A 24,227-nucleotide genomic window follows, 5' to 3' on the forward strand; every position below is an offset into this window, starting at 1 on the left:
TAAATGGTCTAAATTCAGCCATTGTTATTTTATTTTGCACACGTTTAGTGTATGTGCCCTGGCAAATTGGCAACAAGGAATCTTAGCCTAAGGGTTTCTTATGGTCTTGTGCAGAAGCGATTTGACCTAGCAGAAAGGACCAGACGGTTGCTTTTTGGGTGGGGCCAAGCTTGGTTTGATATGGTTTTACCCTTCTGCAATGGAAGAGCCAGTTTAACAATGGTTTAGAAGGCTGCCCACAGCAAGTGCTCTTGTTTTTATTATTCATTGAAACGTTTACAGCTGCCACTCTTCAGTGATGGCTTTTTGCCTCCCTTTGCCTTCACGATTTTGCCTGCATCCTGCTCTTTCTTGTCCATTCCCCTACTCTACTCCCACTATTCTACTCCCTCCTGCACCCCCTCTTGTTCCATACCTCAACGCCCCCCATCCCATTTGCTGCCTCAACCCCAACTCTTGGTCTGAATCTCACCCACCCCCTCCACCTCACCCTCCCTTCCTGGTCTCTGCCTCAGCCACTCCCCTTTATTGCTCCATCCCTTTGTCGGCCCCCACCTCATCCTGCCCCTCTTTGTCATGGTCTCCCCACTACTCAACCTCGACCCCTCTCACTTGGTCCCTAGTTTATCCCCTTCTTCCTTCCTCCACCCATCCATGGTCCCTGCTTCTCCCACTGTCTCCTTCTATCTTCACCTGACCCCCAGACCTAGGCGTTCTGTTTTGTTCCACCTGTGTCACTGTTCTTTGGCCTTCCCCTCCACCTATGCCTCCTTCCTCCTATGGCTGTCCTACTCCCCACTCATCGTTCTCCTTCCCTTGTCTTGGTCTTTGTGTGGATCTATTTCCCTGTCCGTTTCTCCTGTCTCCTTCCTTTTCATTCTCCCTCCCGTCACCTCTCTTTTGCTCTTAATGTCATCCTGTGATTACTCGCAGGCGAGCCCCATTTTTCTCGCACTCATTTCAGATCAGAAGATTGCTACAGATCCAGAGCTGCACACACAAACAACAAACACCCATGTTAGAGTATTTGCAAATATGGGGCTTATGAAGGGCAGGCACTAGGATTTGTGGGGCACTGGGCGGCAAAAGATGTGTGGGGCCCCTTTATTTGCATCGCAGAAAATGTGTCCGATAATTAGTCATTAATGTCCTTGGGATCAAATAAACTGAAGTTCAATATCTGTATTTTAACTGTTAAGGTTAGTCGTAGCAATACTAGGAGTGGTGATTATTTTGGAATAGCCGATTGAGTGAGCTGAATCATTTATAGCGATGGGTAACTCCAAAGAAAGTACTTTGACGAGGAAGTGTAGGACAAAGAATAATGAAGATCACCGGTAAGTAATCCAAACAGACCTAATGTGACAGCACGTTCCAGTAATGTAAGGGCAGGGATTAGCCCTGGGCCAGACAGAGCAAAGTGCTTTTGCTGTAGTATAGTGCAATCATAACAATGCCTATTTACCGGAAAGGTACTGAGGCAGTCGGAGTAAGCAATTCTGCAGGTCTTCAAATGTCAAGTCCAGAAAAAAGTTTGGGGATCATTAACATACTCACAGGGACTGAATGCATCCTAAAGTGAAACATGGCACATTTAATACAACTGCCCTTTCCAAAAAGAAGAAAATAAAAAATAGAAATGAGTATGGTCTTTACAGAATGAATCATCAATACCCAGAAAAAAAAGCTGGATGAGATTTTTCCTGAACGCTGCTGGCAAAGTATAAAAGGTGTGCACCTTTTAACCTAAACATTTATATTGAAATAAGAAAGGATCACCGACAAGGGAACACTTTTCTGTGCGTTTATTTCAAGCAACATAAGCACAAATCCCCAGAACAGCCTCTTTCTCGGGAACCAACCATGCTTTTAATACATAACACTCCATTTGGATTACTAACTACATCACACAGCTTTTACCTAGTAACATTCTATTATATACCTGAAACACATTATTACACATTTCCCTTCTTTATCCAACGCAATCCCTCTTTGCAATTGCAATCCTGTTCTTGTTGCAAACTTGGCCACCACTTACTCTCACCACACCTTTCATAATGGCAATCACACATACCCGATCTTAATACAACACATCTCCTTTCCTCTTAACCAAACCTTTCTTAATTCTCACCCAATCACCACGTTCAACCATGAGCTCCAAATTAGCCTCATAAGCTCAAATGGAGACCCCTTTGCTGTGGCATTTAGAGACACCCTTAAAGCATATATTCTTTCCTGAATGGCCGTGTTCTGTCCATCCCACACGCACCAGCCATGCAAATCGTCTCCATGATACACCTAATCATTCTCTCCACAATGCCATTACCTTCAGGATGGTACAGTGCTGATTGCTTGGGTTTCATACCACTTTTTACATGCTGCTTGAAACATCCACCTGTAAATTGCATGCCATTGTCCATCAATATACTGCTGGGAATTCCTTCCCTGGCAAAAACTTCTGTAGTTCTCCCCACTTATTTCTTTAACCATCTTAAACTCTCACCACCGCGACAATAAGTCCAACACCACCACAATGTATTTTCCCCGCCCAAATCCCATCTCAACAGGACCTAGGATATCCATTTCGATGTCATCCCATACTTTCCATGGCACATCAAACGCCATCACAGGCTGGCCCTTTGACATCACTCCCTTGCAGCCCTTTGTGCATACAACACAATCCATTAGTCTCCTCTCGAACTCCCTATCAAAACCTGGCCACCAGTATTCATTCCTTAAAATCGCTTTGATCTTGCTAACAACAATGTGCCCTTTGTGCGCTAGATCAATTATCCTTATTCTAATAGATTCAGGAACAACCGCCTTTTCCCACCAGAAAATGATCCCATCAACCAGACTTAATTCTTCGCACACCACCCAGAATGCCCTTTCACCCTGTAAGACCTCACCTTTCTTGGGCCATCCTGATTCACATACATTTTAATCTTTGTTAAAGTCTTCTTTTTCTGTGGCATCCATCCGCTCTTCCTTGTTTATAATCCCTTTGTAAGTCACAAACACCAATTATGATGGTTCGATCTCATGCCTTTCCCTTGACATTTAACTAACCTTGACAGACAATTGGCCAATGTATTGTCTTTTCCAGATATTACACACATTTAAAACCTGTGACATTGCAACCGTGTACCCCACCCTGCTACTTGCCTCAACACCTTATCAAGCCCTTTGCACTCAAAAATGGCCTTTAAAGGCATATGGTCCGTTTGTATTACAAATTCAGTGCCCCACACAATTCCTGAACTTTTCAACTGCACAGGAACATCCTAATGCCGCTTTCTCGAACACTGAATATCTTCTTTCAGCACCACTCAGACCTCTTGATAGATGTGCAGTTATCTCCTCCCCTTCTTCATTTAATTGGGATAATACCGCACCTATGCCCACATCACTTGCATCTACCGTAATCACATTCCTTCTTCTGGTATAACATTTTTCCAATGGGCCTGCGAGATCAATCTCTTTTACCAAATTAAATTCCTGATCACACTTCTCACTCCACACAAACTCTTCACCTTTCTTTAGTAGCTTCCTCATTTCAACAACTTTATCGGCATAATTCTTCACAAACTTTTGGCAAAATGCTGACATCCCCAAAAACAAGTGTAATTCTCCCTTAAACTTAGGTTTTTCCACTTCCTTTGTAGCTCTGACCATAGTGCCTTTAGGGTTTATTCCCTGCGCAATATTTCATGCCCCAATATTTAACTATATTCACTTGTAACATGCACTTCTCTTCTCTCAACGTTATACCCCTTAACCCTAGAATCTTAAGTACTATGTCCAACACTCTGTCATGCTCGACCTCATTCTCTCCACACACCAATATGTCGTCCTGGAAGCAGAACACCCTTTTCATTCCATGAAAGAGCTTGTCCATTATCTTTTGAAATACGGACGCTGAAACAAGACCAAAAGGCATCCTGAGAAATTGGAACACTCCTTTGTGAGTTATAAATGCAGTGAATTTTCTGCAACTTTCCTCCAACTCAACCTGATGGTATGCAGAAGCCAGGTCCAATTTTGAAAACACTTGTCCATGACCAATTACTGCAAGCATCTCTCCCATGTTGGGTAAAGAGTACCAATCTATTAGCACGCATCTATTCAACTCAGACGCAATTCACCAGATGTCTCCCTGACCACCACCAATGGAGACGTCCACTCAACGCCTCCTGCTCTCTCAATGATCCCCATTCGTAATAGCTCATTCAACTCATTCTTCACACCCTCTCAGCGCCAGGGGCACTGGTCGCAACTTTGCATCAACCGAATGCTCCCCTTCTTTCGAACGATTTGGTGTTGCATACCCTTCACCTTTCCCACATCCTTTTTAAACACTTCTGTAATTATCACCAACCGTTGCTCATACCTGTAACACTTGATCCTCCTCATTAGGATCCAATCTAACGCTCAACCTTTTCTGTTCGTGTCGCCCCTAGGAGTTTCATACCCTTCTTTGTAACGTATACCTTTCCCTGCGCACTCCTCCCTTTGAGATCAAATTCTGCCTAAAAATAGCCCAACAGCTCGATCCGATCCTGGTTATGTCCTCCTGGATTTATGTCTGGTTCAAGTAAATTGTGTACATCTCCTTCCATATCCTGTTCAACATCAAAGATATCTTTGAACCTGAATCAGCCATCATTGAAAATATATTTCCATTCACTCGCACATCTGCATAGGAATGCTCACACTCCTTCATCCTGAATCACATTAACTGTGATGTTCTCTACACTGCAACCTTCCTCTTCATCAGATGGCCCATGACAATCCTCATCGTTGACAAACAAAACCCTTCTTTGATTGAATTGATAATTCTTGCAGCAGTTTTCAGTGTGGCCGTGCCTCTTGCATTTAGCACACATGGCCCTTCTCCCCGAACACGACGAGCCGGCAAAATGCATGCTGCTTGCACATCTGAAGCATAGGTGTTTGCAATCATCTTTCCTCTCTCCTTTCTATTTATTGTTCTTGACGTCAATCTTCTCCTTCACTGCAGATTTCTCCTTCCCGTTTCTCTTTTGCTTAGACTATGCCAGGCTCAAAACCTCGACTTTAATATCACTGTGTTCCTTTTCTGTAATTCTTGCCACACATGCCAATGAGCGTTCAATTCTTTTTGCAATATCCAACACTTCCTCCAATGTGGGCTCATCCTTCAACCACAGTTCTTCCCTTATCTTGTTACTACTACAATGGATCATAAACTGGTTTCGAATATGTTTGTTGAAGGCCTCCTTAAATTTACACGATAATGCCACAATAATGCCAAATGTCTCAAAGCCGCCACATATTCTTTGACGCTTTCACCTTGTTCTTGCACACGAACACCAACATTGTACTTCTCCAAGGTTGTGATGGTCTTGGGATTGAAATGTATGTCTAGTCTTATTAAAGCATTGTCAAGGTCACTTGTGTTATCGCCATCTTTCATCTGGGAGGGGAGGTAGTGTGTCAAAAATGTGTTGTCCCTTGTAACCTAGAAAATGCATCAGCAATGACACCTTTCTATCCATTGAATAAGAGTTTCCGCAAGCTGCCCTAATGTAATGGACAAAACCCTTTTTCCATTGTGCCCATTTTACTTTAGGTGGACCTGGGAATGCCATGAGAACCGGAGGGCAAGGTAACCCTGTCATACCCATTTTGGTGGATTATACAATATTTTCGACTGTTTGCACCTTGTTCACTTTGGTTTTTCTATGTCATTCTCTGTGGTGACTTTTGCTGCTCACTTGTCAATTCTTGGCTTTATATGCTTTTCAAGCGTCTCACATTGCGATTTATTTCCCGGTGGGAAAATTGCAATTTCTTTTTTTTAAAATCCTGTTCTTGTGCTTTATACAGCTCACTTGTCGATTCGAGAACTTGACATGCTTATAAGTGTTTTGTTATATGTCTTGTTCCCTTTGGAATATTGCCATACTTGCTTTAATGCGGGTCCTCGCGTAGGGTGCCTTTGTCACATTCACCTAGGCCAGGTGACCCAGTGCGCACAAGCGTCTTTCATTGAGAGCTCCCAATGAACTTCAGCTGTGCACGTGCGTGCGGTATGCTGTCACTTCTGCTCCTGGGATTATAGGCTCCCCCCCTGATTTTGGAATGAGTGCCCAGCTCCTACGTGGGTCTGCATGTCTGGCAATTGGAACAAGCACCCGAATCATCAGGTCTACGCCGAGTGTCCTGGGGCACAGCAGGTCGTCATTGCACTTCACAAAGCCAGGTAATGTGCGTGAATAAGTCGCTTTGCAGGCCTCTTTCTCCCTAATTGGCCGCTGCGACGACGGGCACTGGGCGCAGCGACTTAATTGTTGGACAGCATTTCGTTCTTCTTCGTTGGCCACTGCGACGCTGCCATGCCAGAGCTGCTAGACAGGGAGCTCACCATGGGGTTCCGGGGGTCTGTATTCTTTCAATAAATCCTTGTCGCCAAATGTAAAAAAGGATCACAGATACTGGAACACTTTTCTGTGCGTTTATTTCAAGCAACATGAACACAGACCCCAGCACAGCCTTACTCCTTTCTCAGGAAGCAACGGCTGTCATCAGAATGATTTTAATACATGGACAGACAGTCCTGGCTACACCTCCAGGACAGCAACTGCTCCTCCAGGACTGTAAACACAGCCACATGCACATCCAGGACCCAAGACTGGGACCACACTGGATCTAAGTAACCCCCAGGACACCACAGCTGGGGCAACACCCCCACACCACAATATCAGACCTAGCCTTGATAAAGACCCCCGAGGTTGAAACACCTGTCGGCTGACCACCACTAAGACTGAGTCTTCACTGAAATAAAATCACAATGTACCAACCGCACTCAGCGCGGAAAGATATATATATATATATCTCAAATTAACGATTGCAAGGTAGCCAGGAGTGTGTCACCAACCGTACCAAGAGGAGTGGGCTTCACCTCCAACAACCTGTGACCTTCCATATATGATTAGGACTACTCCAATAAAAGGTAGAGCTTAGCACAGGAGTGTTCACAACTAGGGCCCTTTCTCTCTTCATTGATTTTAATACATTTCACTCCATTTCGATTACTAACACAGCTTTTACCTAGTAACATTCTATTATATACATGAGACACATTATAACAAAATATTCTACGGAAACCAAAATACCAATACAAGACGTATCCTTGGAAGACACTTTTGTGTGGTTTTGTGGGTTACTGGGTTCAAATCCTGGTGAGATAAAACTTGAGCAAACCAGCTTTTTTGCATGCTGGCTTCAAAAACATCCACCAAGGAGGATGGAGTCACCACTGTGAAAAAAGTGGGCGGATGTTGAAACCTGACGTAATTTTGGGTGAGGAAGAACATCTTCATTCCAGCAACCTCTCTTCCCACATCCATGGACCTGATATATCATCAGAACAAATTTGCCCTCTGATTCTTCCCCACTTCCCCACAACGTTTGGCTTTCAACAATACTGTGTTTTATAAATCGGACTTGCACAAGTACACAGCATCATTAAAGTACAACAGCAATGTAGGAATCCTTCTAGAAATGTTAAACAAAAGGAGGACAAATGTTGCATTATTTCCACCCCATCTTGAAGACAATTACCAGAATGCAATTCCACACATATACAAAAAATGGCTTGTAGGCTGTCTTTCAAGACTTAATCATAACAGATGATGTGAAATGGTAACCTTTGGCATCGATTACAAAGGCATGCTTCACATGATGCGTGTGAAATGTGACATTCTCCCACACAAATGTATTTAACATACCAGATGTGGACATATGCATATTATCGAGATAGTGCACAACTTTTTTTTTTTGTTAACATATTTTAATTGTCTTTAAAGAAAACCGATTTGGGCAGCAACACTTTTTTTTTCACGCTGTGCTTTCAGAATAAAAGGCCCCTTTTCAACCTCTTATCTACAACAAATGTTCTAAAATGGACCATTACTTTAAAAAAATAGCTAAGCCCCTAGCTGTGAGGCCCCACGGGTCTGATGGGCTGCTGATGAGGTGGACCGTGGGCTGGAGGTGTTCGTCTCTAGAAGCATGTCATAGGGTGTTGGGAGCTGACCGCATGACAGCGCTAAAACCGGCACAAAGAAAAGCCCTGTGGCTGGAAGAAGCCCAGTCCTCATTACTACTTATACTCACTGCAGCAGGTAGCTGCGAGGCCCCTAAGAGCGTGGGGCCTGTGGCGATGGCACAGACTGCCCACGCCTCGGGCCGACCCGTTTAGTAAATGGGGTGTATAACCCAGCCTCCCCCACCTCCCTTAGGAGTTTGCTTTCTGTGTCTTGTCATACCCATGTACACGCCAGTGATGATGCAGGGAAGCCTGATAAGCTTTATAAATAGCTTCTTTGGCAGTCGCTGCGCAAAGGCCTGCCCTGTCACCAGTAGCTGGCGTGCACTCCCACGTGCCGGCGTTGCTTATAGCCTGTGTTGGTAACTTCACATTCCTGGCTTCCTTGCCCCTGTAGAGACTTTCAAACAATCCCAGGGTTGCATTAATGCACTAGAGGGAAGGAACAGTGTACCATTTATACGATGTCATTAACACCATAGTAAACGGCCCAGTGGCTTTAATTCGTGTCTAAAATAAGATCACGAAAAGCACATTTCTCTATAAAGGAGATGCGTGTTTCTGCCAAGAGGCTACATTTGATTATGCTTACTGTGAACAGCAGCAATTCAAAGCCAGCACCGACGTCTCTGTATGCACTTTACCCCATGTAAGAAATATAAACGCGGTCTGTAAAACCAACCATGTCTTTCCCATTATATGAGAAATGGACTCCCATCAGCAGGCAATGTGCAGACTTGACAAGAAGTCTCTTTTCAGTGCCTCAAAGTGGGATAGGAAACCGAGGGTGATCCCTAATATCTCTTCAAACAATATTTGGGGGAAGGGGTCTAAGAATTGCAAAGACCCAAGGAACATTCAAGACGTGTGCCCTATGGAACTATAGAAGTGGCCTTACAGACGCAGTCACATTTTTCTACCTGGCATAAAAGGAAGCACAAGCTATTTAAAAAGGTGTGTTAAGTATACTATAATTAACCAACAGTAAAAAAGTTACCTAAAATATAAAATACCCACATATTAAAACGAACTCCAATCAATGTAGGTCCCAATCTCTCACTTCTTTTAAGGGAAATCAACGATTCCTATGAATTATATTTATTGAATCATTCTCCTGACTGGACCTCCATAATAACATGTTGCAAAAATCAAACCATGCATTCTGTACATTATATATTCTCTTCAAAACAATGATGCTCCAAGTGTCTAAAACTGATGTAAAATAAATCACAAGGCGCTCTGTAGAGACATATACTGGGGGAAAGCAATACTGTCCCCTATCTTTTCATGCAAACTTAGCGAGTGGAATTCAGGTCGGGGAACCCTGGCCGAGGTACATTTTTGGATAACTTTGAGACTGAGACTTGGCTAGCCACAGCCCACCTAAATGCCTGCATCTTCCATCCGACTTCAGTGCAATTCTTGGATGGTGCCCTGATTTTTCTTCCCCTTTTTTGCCAGGGAATTTGTCATTCTGCAAGTGCATGCTAGAGAAAGAGGTAACTGAGATTTCACAAGCGCACACATATAGCAACATGGGTTTCTGCAGTTTTATATAATTTCACACTAAAATCAGTCCCTACACATAGGAGTAGTTGTCTATCTTTACAACAGTGCAATCTAACCACTGGATCTGTTCCCTTCCTCTGAGTTCAGAAGTAAGAACGTGTTATGAGGGCCTTTGTAACCTTCACACGGTGTCACCTGTCCCTTAGAGCAATGCTTGCCAACCCTGCATACCTTTCGGATGGCAAACCTGAAATCTGGATGTACTCTAAGATGCTTAGCTCTTGCCTCAAGTTCTGCCAGTAGTAAAGTCATCCTTTACCCACAAGAGCTCCTTAAGAACATTCGGGCACTCCTCCTTCCAAGCACCCAACGTTAAACATGCAGAGCACAGTAGTAGAGTGTCTAATCTTTGGCCTAAAAATCCCTTCCAAACTCTGCATACATGAGACCTATATTAGCGCCCAGTATGGCCCAAGTAGTAAAGTGGGATACCTTTGATCAAGCGTTTCAAGTGTCAGGTGGCCATGCCAATTTATCACGCCCCTGAACCACTATATATTTGATTGAACTCCAACACATTTAATGACCCCTAAAAACGTTTATATAAACTCCATAAAATCCCCACTTTAGTGTATAAAACATTTGATATAGCTACACCAATACATTTGATGACTCCTTTTGTATGAATTGTATATACATTTGATAAGAATTCCAATGTATTTGATATGAAATACAACTTTGATGAACCCAATCAAACTATGGGGCTGCTATGTGCTAAATAGTCATGTGTCTATGGGTGGCACTATCGCTATGCTGCTATTAGGGGCGGGGTCACACAATACAGATATATAGCTGCTATTGTAGGCCTCAAACACGTGCACTCTTCAAACTTATCAGGGCTATCAAACGTGTTGTCAGGGAAACTATAATTATGTACAGTTACGACCGAGAGGAAACTATCCCCCGACATCCCCAGCGATACCGATTTTATAGTGAGTTACCTTATTGCCTTAGGAGAAGATGCAACAGTCTTCATGCAATGGAAGACTTGCAGGCTTTGATGGCGGATCGGGAGCTTAGTGAGAACATGTCTACACTTTGCATGGGCAGTCAGCTGCCTCTCCACCACTGTCATGGGGCGGTCTGTTGGAGAGGTAATTCAAAACGCTCAGGCGAATGAAGCCGAAGATGTGGCCGATTTTGCTAATGATGCTGATGCAATAGTTATTGAGCAGCCCATGGGCGTAGGGCTCATACTACCATGTTATGCTATGTAACATGCTGAAATTGAGTCTGAAGACAATGGATGCAAGCCTATGATCATGCTTTTACAGCAAACATTTGTACATTTTTTAGAGCTGTGACACCTAACCCGGCGTTAAAACCATGCATTTTGTTTTCGTCTACAGCTTCTAGCTGACAAAATTAACGGCAATGAGGAGAGCCAAGCTGTAGCGGACGCTGACAATATTTACAGTGTTTGCTGCTCAAATCAAAATGACATCTCAATAATAGACTGTGTAAGCAATGTATAGTGTTAAGATAATGCAGTCACAACCTCTGGGACCTGGGCTAATATCCTAGCAATTCAGGGCTTCACCGCCATAGTGATGAAAACATGTTTCAAACAACACTTTTACAAATGGTGCGACGGGCATAAATTGATGATCCACAGCAGGAGATTCATGAATGTTTGCAAATATCCTATACAGAAAAGGCATTAGGTAAATGTTGAGCCCTAAACATCTTGTAAAATTGATGTGTCTAATACAGCTGTCATCCCAGCTAAAGGTTTCGAAAGCAGCAGAACAATGTGCGACTAAAACTTTGTGGGCTATACAAGTGGCATATAAGCCCCTTTTTGAAAGTGAAGCAGTTTAGATGAGGATGTCTGCTGTGTGTTGGAACTATAATTGAGAAAACCATTCCCAAGTTGGAGGATAAAGTGTGTTTAAGCCATTAAACTGAGAAATGTACATGGTGCTTCGTAAACTGACCTATGAAGATTGAGAATCTAGATCCTTTACATGTACTTATGCTAATTTGCAGAAAATAAAAAAAATATACACCTGCTGGGAAGCTGCCAGTTTAATGTAAAAGCCACCACTGGATGTGTCCAGCAATTAATGTTGGCTTTACTTAGAGTATCTAGGTCAGTATATGCCCAAGGATGTTGTGTTATTGGCAAACACCCCCGCATCAATACAAACGTGAATGTAACAATGTTTTCTGTATCGCAAACACCCTGCAATGGACATTTACTGGCAAAATCGCCACAAAGGTGGTTTCAGCAATTGTTAGGCTGCTTGTGGATCTTTCATTGAAGCTGGCAGTGTACAACATGCAAAATAATTCCCTACCCGTTAAAGGATATTGGCTGTTTGATAGGGAGCTTTATGAATTTCTATCAGCCACTGCTATAATGTGCATGTTTGCTTATCACTGCTGTGAACGGCAGACTGTGTATGAAGTAATTGATCATAACGCAGAATTTGGCACCGATTGGTAACTGTACAGCTGCAAACAACCCCAGATATTAAATGTGAATACAAATCTGATGTTGTAAATGTTAATAACAACTGTAAAATGTAGTTGTGTCTTTATGTCCAACAGATATGGGGTGAATATGTCCCACGTAAAGCTGTGCAAAATATATTACCATGAAGGGGCTGTTGGGTAGTTATGGAGGTGTTGAGGGATTGTATGGTAAACTCAGATATGATGGCGAAAATGTGTCAAGGAGTGCTGCCAAGACATGACTATGTAATCAGGATCCTTATGCGCTACACAAGCCACCCTGAAAACATTTTAAACCACGAATGACCATGATATCTGATATCGATCCACACTGGCAATCTGATTGTTATTAACCAGTTCCAGGTATACAATGATGGCTTTATATATATTCTAGCTGTCATTGATGTCCTATCAAAATACATCAATGGTGAGGCTTTAAAAGAGAAGACGTACCCAGTATATCAGCAGCATTAAAATGCATAGTTAACAGTGGGCGAGTACCCGCTGAACTACAGACAGATGCTGGTAAGGAGTTTCTAAATAAACTGCTCGAGATCCTGCTAGAACAACACTGGGTGCACCATTTCATAACACATTTTGAAGTTAAATCCTCCATTGTAGAATGTTTTATACAAACATACTAAACGTAGATCTGGCATTTCTTCACAGCTAAAAACACCCATAGATATGTGGTTGTATTACCCACTTTATAAATGTGTATACCGACACACATCGTAGATCTAATAACACTACCCCGTAGCTGTCACACCCCAGAATTCTCTGGCGGTTTGGAAAAACCTTTCTGCTAAATGACATTTTGAAAAGTAGGTAAGAACTCCCCTTATTAATGGTGATCATGTACAGATCTCGAAACACAAATCTGTCTTTACTGTAAGAGGATTCAATTCAACACTACAGCTAAGTCAATGCTTAGTCTGGGATACTGAATGGAAACCCTTATTGATATATCTTTATGTCCAGTTCATGCGTTCTGGATGACTACCCCTATATAACACCCCTCTCTCAGAATCCCCCTGACCCCACTGAGCCAAGAAGTAGTTCTGTTTTGCAAGTTAAAAGGTTTATTTGATAATTTAAACAATAGATATATATATCACACTTTATAATAAATTAATAATTGAATATCACACTTAATCTGATATGATAAAGATTAACAACGGAGAATCTGGCACTAGCACACTTCTTGATAATCACTAAGGAGTTGACATGAAATGGATAAGATAGCAACAATACTTTTATGGTTTCAAATGGATGCAATGTGGAATGAAATGCAGTAAAGAAAATAACTTGATAGGATTTCAGCAAAACAATGTAATCACTTTCTTGGACAATTCACCCCCCCTTTATGCAATGCAAGGAAATGGAAGGAAGGCACACAGTTCTCAGAAATGCAATCAAATGTGATTCAGTTCACCCAGCAACTTAGACTACAGAAGTTGAAAACACAGGCCCAAATGCTTTTAAATGTGCTGGAAATGAAGAAAAAAATATGCTAAAATGCTTTTAATTCCCTCTAGAGGTTCAGGGTGAGTGGTATCTAGTTAATATTAGTCCAGGCTCACTTTAGCAAGGATCTAGGGTGTAACTAGCAGGTTAAACGAATTTCTGGCAAATGGAAGGCAAGCAGCAGCAGATTTTTACACGTGAAGAAATTTGCAAATCGCGGTAAAATGTCAAATCGCGGCTAAATTTGCGAATGCGCCGAGCGCGATTACAGAGGAACTACAAGGACTATCACTATCGTTTTGGGTCCTAGGAAAGCCTAGGATCTCAGCTTCCAGGTGAAAGTTACTGCAAGTCTCTAGCACAAACGGTCACGGAGATATGAGCGATTAAATAAAGGTCGTTTTTCAGATTTGAAATTTTAAAGTTCATAAAGACAAGTGCAGCTTGCAACTAGAAAATGACAAGTGACAGCTTTACAAATGACAGGTGACAGTTAGGAGGCAGTTCTACTTAGATTAAAATAGCTTGGATTATATTATTTTAACTAAGAGATTGGTTCTGCACAGTTTTCTAGGTACTCACACTATATTCTTGAGTTAAATGGGCCTCGCCACGGATCTGGTCAGGTTTTAGACTGGACTCCGGTCTCTGCACTTCACAGTGATCTGGGTCAGCTCTCTCTGGTTCTGCTAACAGTGGTCTGGATCAGCTCTCTCTCTGCTGGTCTGGTCTAGGTTTCTGGTTCTGGATATTTGATAGATTTGAAGTCTCTATGTCTGCTCTCTGAAGGTTGAGGGAGGTAAAGTATGGATTTTCCCGGCAGAGCTTCCAGCTGCAAATGGATTTGAAGGGCCCTATCTGTCCTGTCTGTCGGCTTTTATGTGTTTTCAAAATGGGTGTGTGTGCAGCATCACTATCCAGCCCCTCTCCACTTATCATTGGCCAAACTTTCATTTCTCCCCTGATTGGGGGAGCTAAGTTGTGTCAGAGTGATGTCATTTTACAGCCTGCAGAAAGTCCACTCCTCCTGTTAACTTGCACACAAATCTAGATTTGAACCAAATACATATTTGCAGAGGTACATATTGTTTTAAAATCATATGCACCCATCATGCATTACAGGAGGTATACCCTGTTCAAACTCTGCTCTTCCTGGGAGCTTGCATTCAGAAATGGCAATATTTTGCACTTTTTAACTGGTTTGCAATACCGGATATTACCCCAAATTTACACACATGTGCGCAAGGAGTATGGACATTAATTGATGAAGTTTCAGATTTTTCACATGCACACATTTTGAGTAATATCCTCTTTTCCGCTAAAACCCCCCTGAACATACCACCGGGTCCTAGCACGTCTTAAAACGTGGGCAGAAAAATCACAAGAATTATGGTGTCATTTAAATAATTTTCACAAGTCCGTACTATGAGTTATTCATCTTTTTAGAGTTATGTTCTGGCCCCAAAGGGGTGTGGTTTTCCTCCAGCACAAGGTTGAATTTCTGGTTTTTCCAGTTCTGCCAAGCCAGCTTGCTCTCACAGGCAGTGCCCCTCCCCTTTACTTCCAGGAGGAAGCTACATTTACGACATCTGCAATACACCATCTGCCTGGGTCAGGACAGGGCTTTGTTCAGATCTCCTGTATTCTGTGGGGGCTCCCCTTAATTCAATTATCAGAGAGATGGCATATCCTTAGTGTGGCCAGCAAAAGGCAGATAGGCCTGGGAACACAGCTGTGACTCAAGTTTCACTCCTGGTAGTTGCCAGGCAGAATTCAGTTCCTTAAGCCAGGTTTCAGATAAAATGTCACTTTTTGTTACCCAGTTTAAATCAAGACAATGTTTACATATGCAGCTAAAATGCTGATTCTAAGTTTAAAACTATGACATTTAAACAATTGCAACCTATGTGACACTCAAAGTAGGTCACTCAGTCAATTTAAACACTTAGATTTTTTTAGTGTCTTTCAGTCCACATTTACTTAAACTGCTGAAATCCACAGCTCAGCCAGTCTTGTTATAAACCTTCAAGTCACTTCAGGATATAACTTTACATTGGATCCACCTCTCAGTAAGTCTTTCTTTGGCTTGCCTTGGGTTCATTTATTCAGTTTTCTACAAAAAAGTAAAATCTGGTGTTTTAAAACGCCGGCTTTCTGATAGTGGTGAGTACTGGTACTGCACCCCTTTTTGGGATTTAAGAAAATGAATTCCCAAGAGTTATGGGTTTGCTTTTGGCAATCAGCATTGCCACTCCCAATGGTTTCAGACTATTGGGTGGGTAGTCCAATGGTGGTTTTAGGCAGTGTCCTTCTGTGCCCATAACATCGGCAAAAATGAGTGGCAGCCTATTCTTCATGCATTTCCCTGTGCATTTTCTGGGAAGCTCTGGCCATCATGATGTTTTCATGTCAGTACTGCACAGTTTTGAGGTAGGGCTCGGATGCATGGGTAAATACATCCCACAAGCCCCCCTTCTTGCGGTGGCCATCTGATCCTTCACTGGTGGGAACCGCAAGATCTGGGATGTAGTTCTCATCTTCTTCCGGTGGATGGCCAGTTCAGCATCTCTTCCTCCATCCGGTACTGGTCGATCGGTTCTCCTCGCCGGTCCTGATGGGAATATTGGGCGGTACCCCGGGCCCCCTTGCGTCATCCTCCCAGTCTCCGGATCATCCTCCTTGGCCCGTCTCCAGGTTTTCTTTCTCCTAGGACGACAAAGGAAGAGCGGCAATACCTATTCATAGACATTTTTCCACCACTGTTGAGATAGTGGGGCAGCATATGCATTTCATCATAACAAAACATTACATTCTTATTTTGAAAAAAAACAGTATAACTAAGACAGTTTCATGCAAATCACAATATTTTAGAGACTAGATGTGGTATGTTTTATGATTGGAACTGAATTAGTCTGAGACAGTACCCGCTAGGATTCCAGAGGATTCCTCCAGTTGTTGCAGGGCGTGCCTGGGATGGCAACATTTCAACTGGTTTATGTGGACCCACTTGTCTTCCCCCGCTGCCAAAGGACCTTTGGGGATGTGGATTTTGTAGGCCACAGGGGAGATCTTGTCGATGATCTCAAAGGGTCCCTTCCATGTAGGCAAAAATTTGCGCTGTTTTGCCTGGTTTCTTTGGAAGTTGTATAGATAGACCCGGTCCCCCACCTGATATTCCTTCCTGGAAGTTTTCAGGTCATAGTGGGTCTTCATGCTATCAGCTGATCTTTCTAGATTCCGCTGAGCGTAAGCAAAAGCATGTTGGAGGTGTTTCCTTAAATTCTCCACATACTCATGAGTAGTGGAGGCATTTATCAGTGTCTGCTCTTGGGTCCTGTAGAGCAAATGCTGAGGAAGCACCATCTTGCGCCCAGTCATCAACTCAAATGGTGACATTTTGGTTGCAGATGAAGGGGTAGATCTGATGGCCATTAGGACCAGAGGTAATCGGATATCCCAACTTGGCCCAGAATCTGCCACAAACTTTTTTAAGATGCTCACAATTGTCCGGTTATATCTCTCTACTGCCCCAGAAGAAGCTGGCCTGTAAGCAATATGCAACTTCCTTTTGACCCCCAGTATCTCCCACATCTTTGACATTACTTCACTGGTGAAGTGGCTACCCCTGTCTGACTCAATCCTTTGAGGTAGACCAAAACGGGAAAAGATGTGGTTAATCATCAGGGCAGCTGCGGTTTCTGCCTTGCAATTTGGGGCTGGGAGACATTCCACCCACTTGGTAAACAAGCATGTCACAGTCAACATGTACTTATTCCCCCTAGCAGAGCGAATCACGGGGCCTACAAAGTCGATTTGTAAATCTGACCATGGCAGTGTCATCCCCCGCTTTTGGAGAGGCGCACGATGTGTGAGGGATGATGGCTGAAATTGTGCACACACAAGACACCCCTTCAAGTATTGGTCGAGGTCCTGCCCCATGTGTGGCCAGTATGCAACCTCTCTTAAAATTTCCAATGTTGTGTGGAACCCCCTATGACCGGCGGTGGCCGCATCATGGGCGTGACTTAACATCAGGCTTCGGAATGAGGTAGGAACCACCCACTGATCGTGGCCAGCTTTGGATTTCCTTACCAGCAAACCGTCTTGGATCCGGAACATTTTTGGACATTTCATCAACACTCTTAGGTCCTCTTTCCCAATATAATCGGTATCCGTCAGGGGAAAGTTCTCAGGGTCCTCAAGGTGTTGGTAAAACTTACCAATAACTGGATCCCCCTTCTGAGCTGTAATCAAATCAGCATCAGGGGTCTCCTTACTCCATTGTGCAATTGAAAGGTCGTTGTGAGCATTTGTCTGGGACCTAGTGATAGCAGTGACCTGGATTTCCCCCAATAGGGACTCAATCTCAATTAGATCCCCTTGGATGGCCCCGGTTTTGGCCAGCTGATCAGCTAAGTCGTTTCCAGTTTTGTCTGGTCCCTCTACTTTGGAATGACCCTTGATCTTTTTCCAATAGATGGTCATCTCATTCGAGGTGACCAGATCATCAATGTTTTGGATCAACTTCCCATGTTTCAAGGGTTTGTTGTTAGCACATAACATGCCTCTGGTTTTCCAATTAACCAGGTGCTCCACGAACCCGTTCCGTACATAATCCGAATCTGTGATTATGACCAGTTCGTGGAGTTGATGCTGGACAGCAGTGAGGATGGCCTGATGCACAGCCATCAATTCTGCCACCTGACTACTTCGGGGACCAATTTTGTATCCAGCGGAGGGTTCTGGGAACTCATTCACCCATGCATTCCCTACGCCGGCCACCAGTTCTTTCTCCCCGTCGTTGTCAACATGGTAAGAGCATCCATCCACATAGACAGTGGGCATTCCCTCACACTTGTCCTCTTCAAAGACTTTGTGTGGGGAATTAAGGTATGCCTCCGTGTTGTCCTTGATTTTTAGACTTTCGTCCTCGAGACAGTTTTCTCTGGCACAATCATGCAAGTCAGCCAGACCTTGCGCGAGGGGACTCTTCTTGTTTTGGCCATATCTGACCTCCACAGGAAAGCCTTGCATTGACAGAATCCAGGAAGTAATTCGGGAATTACTCACATTTCCGGCCCGGATTCTATCACTTTGGAGATATTGCAGAGGCTGGTGTGGAGTCTCCACTATGATGTGTTCCCCCTGGATAAACGGGCGGTAATTCTTCAATGTCCACACCGTTGCCAGGAGTGCCTTCTCACAATCGTTGAATTTTTCCTCCACAGAGGATAAAGTTTTGCTCGCATAAGAGATTACTTTATTGACCTTGTCATGCTTTTGGTATAATACTGCCGTCAAGCACGTATTAGAGAACCCCGTCTCCAGGAAGAACTCCTTGTTTCTGACAGGGTAAGCTAGGCAAGGCGCTTGTGAGAGGCTTCTTTTGAGTTGTTTTACTGCCTCGGCTTGTTCTGGACCCCATTCCCACTTGACCCCCCCCCTTCAGGAGATGAATCAGGGGTCTGGTGATCTCTGCGTAGCCCTCAATGAACTTTCTGCTGTAATTAGTCAGTCCAAGGAGAGTCCTTAGTTCCCGCAGAGTTGTGGGGTCTTTCAATTTTTGAAGTGCTTCCACTTTCTTTTCCTGGGGACAGAGACCCTGAGGAGTAATCTCATGCCCCAAGAAATTAACACGGGTTCTACACCACTGTGCTTTCTGAAAGGAAAGTTTTGCTCCGGCGGCCCTCAACTGTGTCAGAACATAACGGATCTCCGCTATGTGTTCCTCCACAGTTGAGCTTTTAATGAGGACATCATCTACATAAGCCAGGTTACCCCTCACACCCAAGTCGGGCATGGCCTTGTGTAGAAAAATGTTGAATTCATTGCCGGAGTTGAGGTATCCGAAGGGAGTCCGGGTCCATGTGTATTGCTGGCCCCCAAAGGTAAAAGCCAGTTTGTATTGGTCCTCCCTGCTGAAAGGCACGGTCCAGTATCCATTGGTCAGGTCTATTGCAGTGAATACCTGTGACCCCTGAATCTGGGCCAGCCCTTGGTCAATGTAGGGAAGAGGCCATCGGGAAGTATGGACCCGTTTGTTGAGCTCCCTTAGGTCAGCACAGAGTCTCCACTGGCCGTTTGGCTTCAATATTCCCAGCACTGGATTATTGAAGGTGCTGTGGACTGGACGGATTATTCCCCGGGACTCAAGGTTCTTAATTATTTCAGTAAGGGACTGTTGTTGTGTGGATGTCGGTGCGACCACAGTCATATGAGTCTACCGCAAAGAGATCTTGGAAATCCAAGAAAACTTGTTTCAACTTTTGCTTTTGTTCCAGAGTCACACAGGCATCAGCTAGGTTGACTCTCTCTTCCACCATCTGCCTGAAGCCTGGAAAGACTTCTGGTTTGGCTATTTCAGCGGCCTCCTCCAGCTGGGTGGAGAAGTCCCTGGTCAGAGTGCTGATTTGGACTGGAGGCTTCAGGTGGGAAAGGCAGCCCTCATGGACCTGGAAAATCACCTCATCCCTCCTGAAGTCACAAGTCACATCTTCCTTACCATAGGGGCAGGAAGTGTACACCAGGAAGTTCCCCCCATGCCGGGTAAAAATCCTGTCTGGTGTTGTATTGTCCTCACTGTCACTGTCAAAACAGTCCTTGGGGATTGGTCCTAACAGTTCATTTACTAAGTCGATGGAACAATGTCGGTCATCAACCGCCATTCCAATAATGGTGCCTGCGGCTAGAGTAATACTCTTTAAGTCGCTGTTATCCACCTCTATTGGAATGGTGCCATGTTCTATGTTGACTAATGGTGTTGGGTTTACCCCCAACCCTTGCTGTTGGAGAGAAGCTTTTAGATGTATGTAAGCATCAGGGTTTTGCAAATATTGTCCTCTTTTAACTTTCACTTCCAGGGAGAATTGTCGGGTCCTTTCTGGGATGGTGACTTCCTCTTTGATCTGAATTTCAACTGCATAAGGTAGCAATTGAGTTGACCTAAATGCTTTTTCTGGATCATCAAAGCCCATGGGATTATCCGCTAATCGGGACCAAGCTTTGAAGTTTATTAGGTCCAAAGTAATGGCAAAGCGATTGAGAATGTCACTGCCTAAGTAAAAGGCGGCAGGGACGTCTCACACGACCCTACAATTGTGGACTATGCTCTTGTTGCCAATGGAGATTTTGAGCATACACCTGCTTGGCAGGAGATGTTTGGAATTAGGTGCTTCCAGGTCCATTTCCCATTTGTCTATCAGTTTGAAGGTGGGAATGGCTGGATCTTTTGGGAGTTGGCGAAACATGGCTTTGCTGATGAAGCTCTTACCGTTGTTCACACACACTCGAGCGAGAACAGAGTCCTTCCCATCATTTAATTGGACAGGGATGAACAACTGCTCTCCAATTTGCTGAATATCAGCCAGGCTCTGAGCTGATTTCACATCTTTCTGGACTATAGGAGTGGGAGTTTCTGATTGTGGATTAGTATAGAATTTCAGGGTATTTCCTTCCAGCGTGGAGTACCACTTTAGACTGGAAGGGAGGTTGATTTTCAGAAATAGAGAGGACCCCCCATCACCAGTCTGTTGTCCTACTGCTATTACTGTCACGTCTGGAATTTGGCTATTCTGGAAGTGAAATTCTACTTGGTCAGATTTTTGTTCAACCATGTGGCAGGTGCCGTTTAAACTAACATTGTTGACACTCTGTTTTAATTTTATTGGTCGGCTAGTCTGGGTCCAGAGGACCTTGTTTACGCAATCTATTAGGGGTGACAACCTTCTCAGGAGGTCATTCCCTAGTAAACAAGGGGTGCCCTCTGGGGTCACAACTATGACCGGGTGTTTCAACTTGTGTCGCCCAATTTTAATGTCCAAATCTGCCGTCCCCTCGACGGGAATTTCCTTCCCGTCAAAGTTCTGGAGTTGTCCAGGAAGTGAGGTGAGAGGAATTTGGTAATTCTCTCCCCTTCCTGCATTCAGTTCATCAAAGGCCCTTCTGGACAGAAGGGTAGCTTGAGATCCCGTGTCCACCAGTGCCAAAATTGTCCCCTGCCCCTGTACTTGTACCGGGGCATAGTATCTTCCCTCCTTCTCCTCAAGGGGGCACAGATAATGCACATTTTTGGACAACTGGTGGGCTAACTTTCTAGTTTTGGACATCGCTAGCGAAGAGATTTGGGCAGAATTCTGTGGTGAGCCTTGGGAATCTGAAAGAAAAAGTTGGCAACTGGAGATCAGAGCCATTGTGGGTTCCCCTGGCTCCGGTTCCGGGCCGCCCCCCCTTTTTGGAGGCAGTCACCAGGATGGGTTTGAACCGGGGGATTTTCTTGCTGTTGGTTCTGGGATGAGATGGTGGGCGGCGGTAGCTCAGTCTCCACCTCTCCCCAGTCTGGATTTGCATCCCTAGGGACCCATTTTTCTTTGGGAGGAGTTTCCCCATCTCTGAAGGAGAAGATCCTTTTCCCAGGATCCTCTGAGTATCCCTCTCCCTCAAATTGGAAGATCTGTACCTCCTCCTCAAACTGAGTCTGTTTGGGTCTTTTGTTTCTCCTACCCCCCCTCTGCTCCTTAGGAGGCAGACTTTCAGGGGCAAGAGATTTTGTTTCCGGTTCCTGGGTTTCCAGGGGCTGTTTACAAGTGAGGAAGGAAGCTTCCTCCAAGGCTTTACACCCCCCTTCCCTTTGTGCCTCCTCCCTGGGAACCGGTGAGTTATCGGGGTGCTGCCCCCGTCATTGTTCTGGGGCACCAGGTCCAGAGTTGGGTGCGTTCTGCGCCGGCATGCCGATCTGAGGGTTCTGCTGAGCCCTCAGTATGTGACCCAGATCCCGCGCCATGTTTTGAACCTGGCGCTCTAACTGGGAAACCCGCTCAGGCTGATACGGGGCCCTGTTTTCTCCCCTGGGCTGATCCCGGGAAGGGTAGCTATCCCTTCTTTGGTAGTACCCCTGGTTGGGAAGATTTGCATACCCCTCCACCCTTGGCCTCCCCTCTCCCGGATTCGGTTGTCTGGGCTCAGGGAATTGGGGAAAGAAGGGTGGAGGATTTTGGGGTTGGAAGTTGGGTGGATACGTGGGGAAAAAGTTCTGCCCAGGATTTGGAGAATTTCTGCCCTCCTGTGGGAAGTTGGGAGGGAAGTTCCCTGGGTTAGGTGCTTGGCTGGATCCCCCCCCTTGGGCTGGAGGAGTCCACACATAACCCAGGATGGGTCTGTTTCCCTTGTAACGGGGGCTTACATAATCAGGAGAGCGAGGGACCCCATTTGTGGGGCTGCCTCCCTGGCCCCCTGTCTGTGACTGGCCCGAGGACCTTCTGGGCCTAGCATTATTAGGTGCAGGTAGGTTTTTAGGCCCCCCCATCTCCAACTCTAAAACGGGGGTGACCTTTACCTCTGCCACCTTAGCAGCAGCAGGGATGCTGTTGGCTTTGGGGTTTTTCTGGGCATTACTTTTGCTATCTACCGGTTTCTGCACCTCATAGATCCGGGTAGCCTGTTCAATGACCCAGTCTAAAGATCTTTTCTCGTGAAAATCCCTCACGAGCTGGGTCATTATATATTTGGGCAAGGCATGAAAAAATGTATTAATGAATTCTCTACTGTCTGTGCGCACCCTTCTGGTGGTCTGCGCAAAAGCACGTTTCAGTTCTTGCACAAATTTTTGTGGGGCCTGATCCTCCCCACATTGCAAATTGTAGGCTGCCTTGCGAGCCTCTTGAGGATTTCTATGAATGGAAAAATGTTTCAAGATGGCCGCCTTATAGGTGGACCATCTTAAATGATTTTGGTCCTCCAGCCCCGCAAAGAAACTGGAGTATTCCGGGGAGAAGGTCCACTTTACATATTGAATACAGCTTTGGCTGTCCTTCAAATGGAAAGTCTCCATCATTTGTTCAAACAACTCTAAGTGCTCCCAAACAGAATACTTAGCGTTCTTATGGTAAGGCGTGATGACGCTCCTGATCGCCTTAATCTGCTTTAAGGGGTCCTTAAGCAAGGCCCTTTTTTCCTTATTGGCCTTTTTGGTTCGGGTAACCCTTGTCCATTCATCCTCTGACTCAGAGGCACTGCTCCCAGAGGTTCCTGTCTGTTCTTCCAGGTTTTCCCAGATTCTGCGAGCCTGGGAATGGCTGGCAGAATGTGGGGACCTGGTCTCCTGTGTCCTGTACCGCTCAGAGGAGTCCTCAGATCCCTCCTTGCTGCCAGGATTTGCTGGGTACCCCCCTCCACTGACCTAACTGGGCAGAGGTTTTCAGGATGCCCTTAAGGGGCCTACTCTCCTGGGGTTCCTCACTGAACTGTACTGTACTTGGGTGCCCATACCCGGATGCCCACCCCTCCATTCCTGAGTGGTACTGGCCTATGAGCCCCATACTTTTAGCTGGATAGTAATCTGCCATCCCTGTGGCCCTGTGCTCATGTGCGCCTGGGGACATGGGGGTGGTAGAGTCCAGGGACTGGGAGAGATGAAGGCCCCTGGTGTTAGGGCTCCTGAGGTTATGGTCAGGAGTCTCTCTTTCCCAGCGGACCTCATCTCTATCCGCCCCTGCTCCCTGTTGCAATGCAAGAGCCTGCATTTGTGCTTTCAGTTCCTCAGTTAAGGCCTTACTGGACTCTATCAGTCTCTCCTGCATCGCTACCTGTTGTTGGAGCCTATCATTGTGTTGACAGAGGGCCTCATTTTCCCTCTGTGCTTCCTGGT

General features: G+C 44.9%; 1 protein-coding gene across 1 annotated transcript in view; it reads left to right on the top strand.

The window, feature by feature from the left end:
* Positions 1-24,227, top strand: part of LOC138467267 (protein phosphatase 1 regulatory subunit 14C-like) — a 677,926-nt gene that overhangs the window by 391,426 nt on the left and 262,273 nt on the right. The window lies entirely within an intron of this gene.

Source organism: Ambystoma mexicanum, chromosome 4q (assembly GCF_040938575.1).
Source record: "Ambystoma mexicanum isolate Mex_15411 chromosome 4q, UKY_AmexF1_1, whole genome shotgun sequence".
Classification (NCBI taxonomy): domain Eukaryota; kingdom Metazoa; phylum Chordata; class Amphibia; order Caudata; family Ambystomatidae; genus Ambystoma; species Ambystoma mexicanum.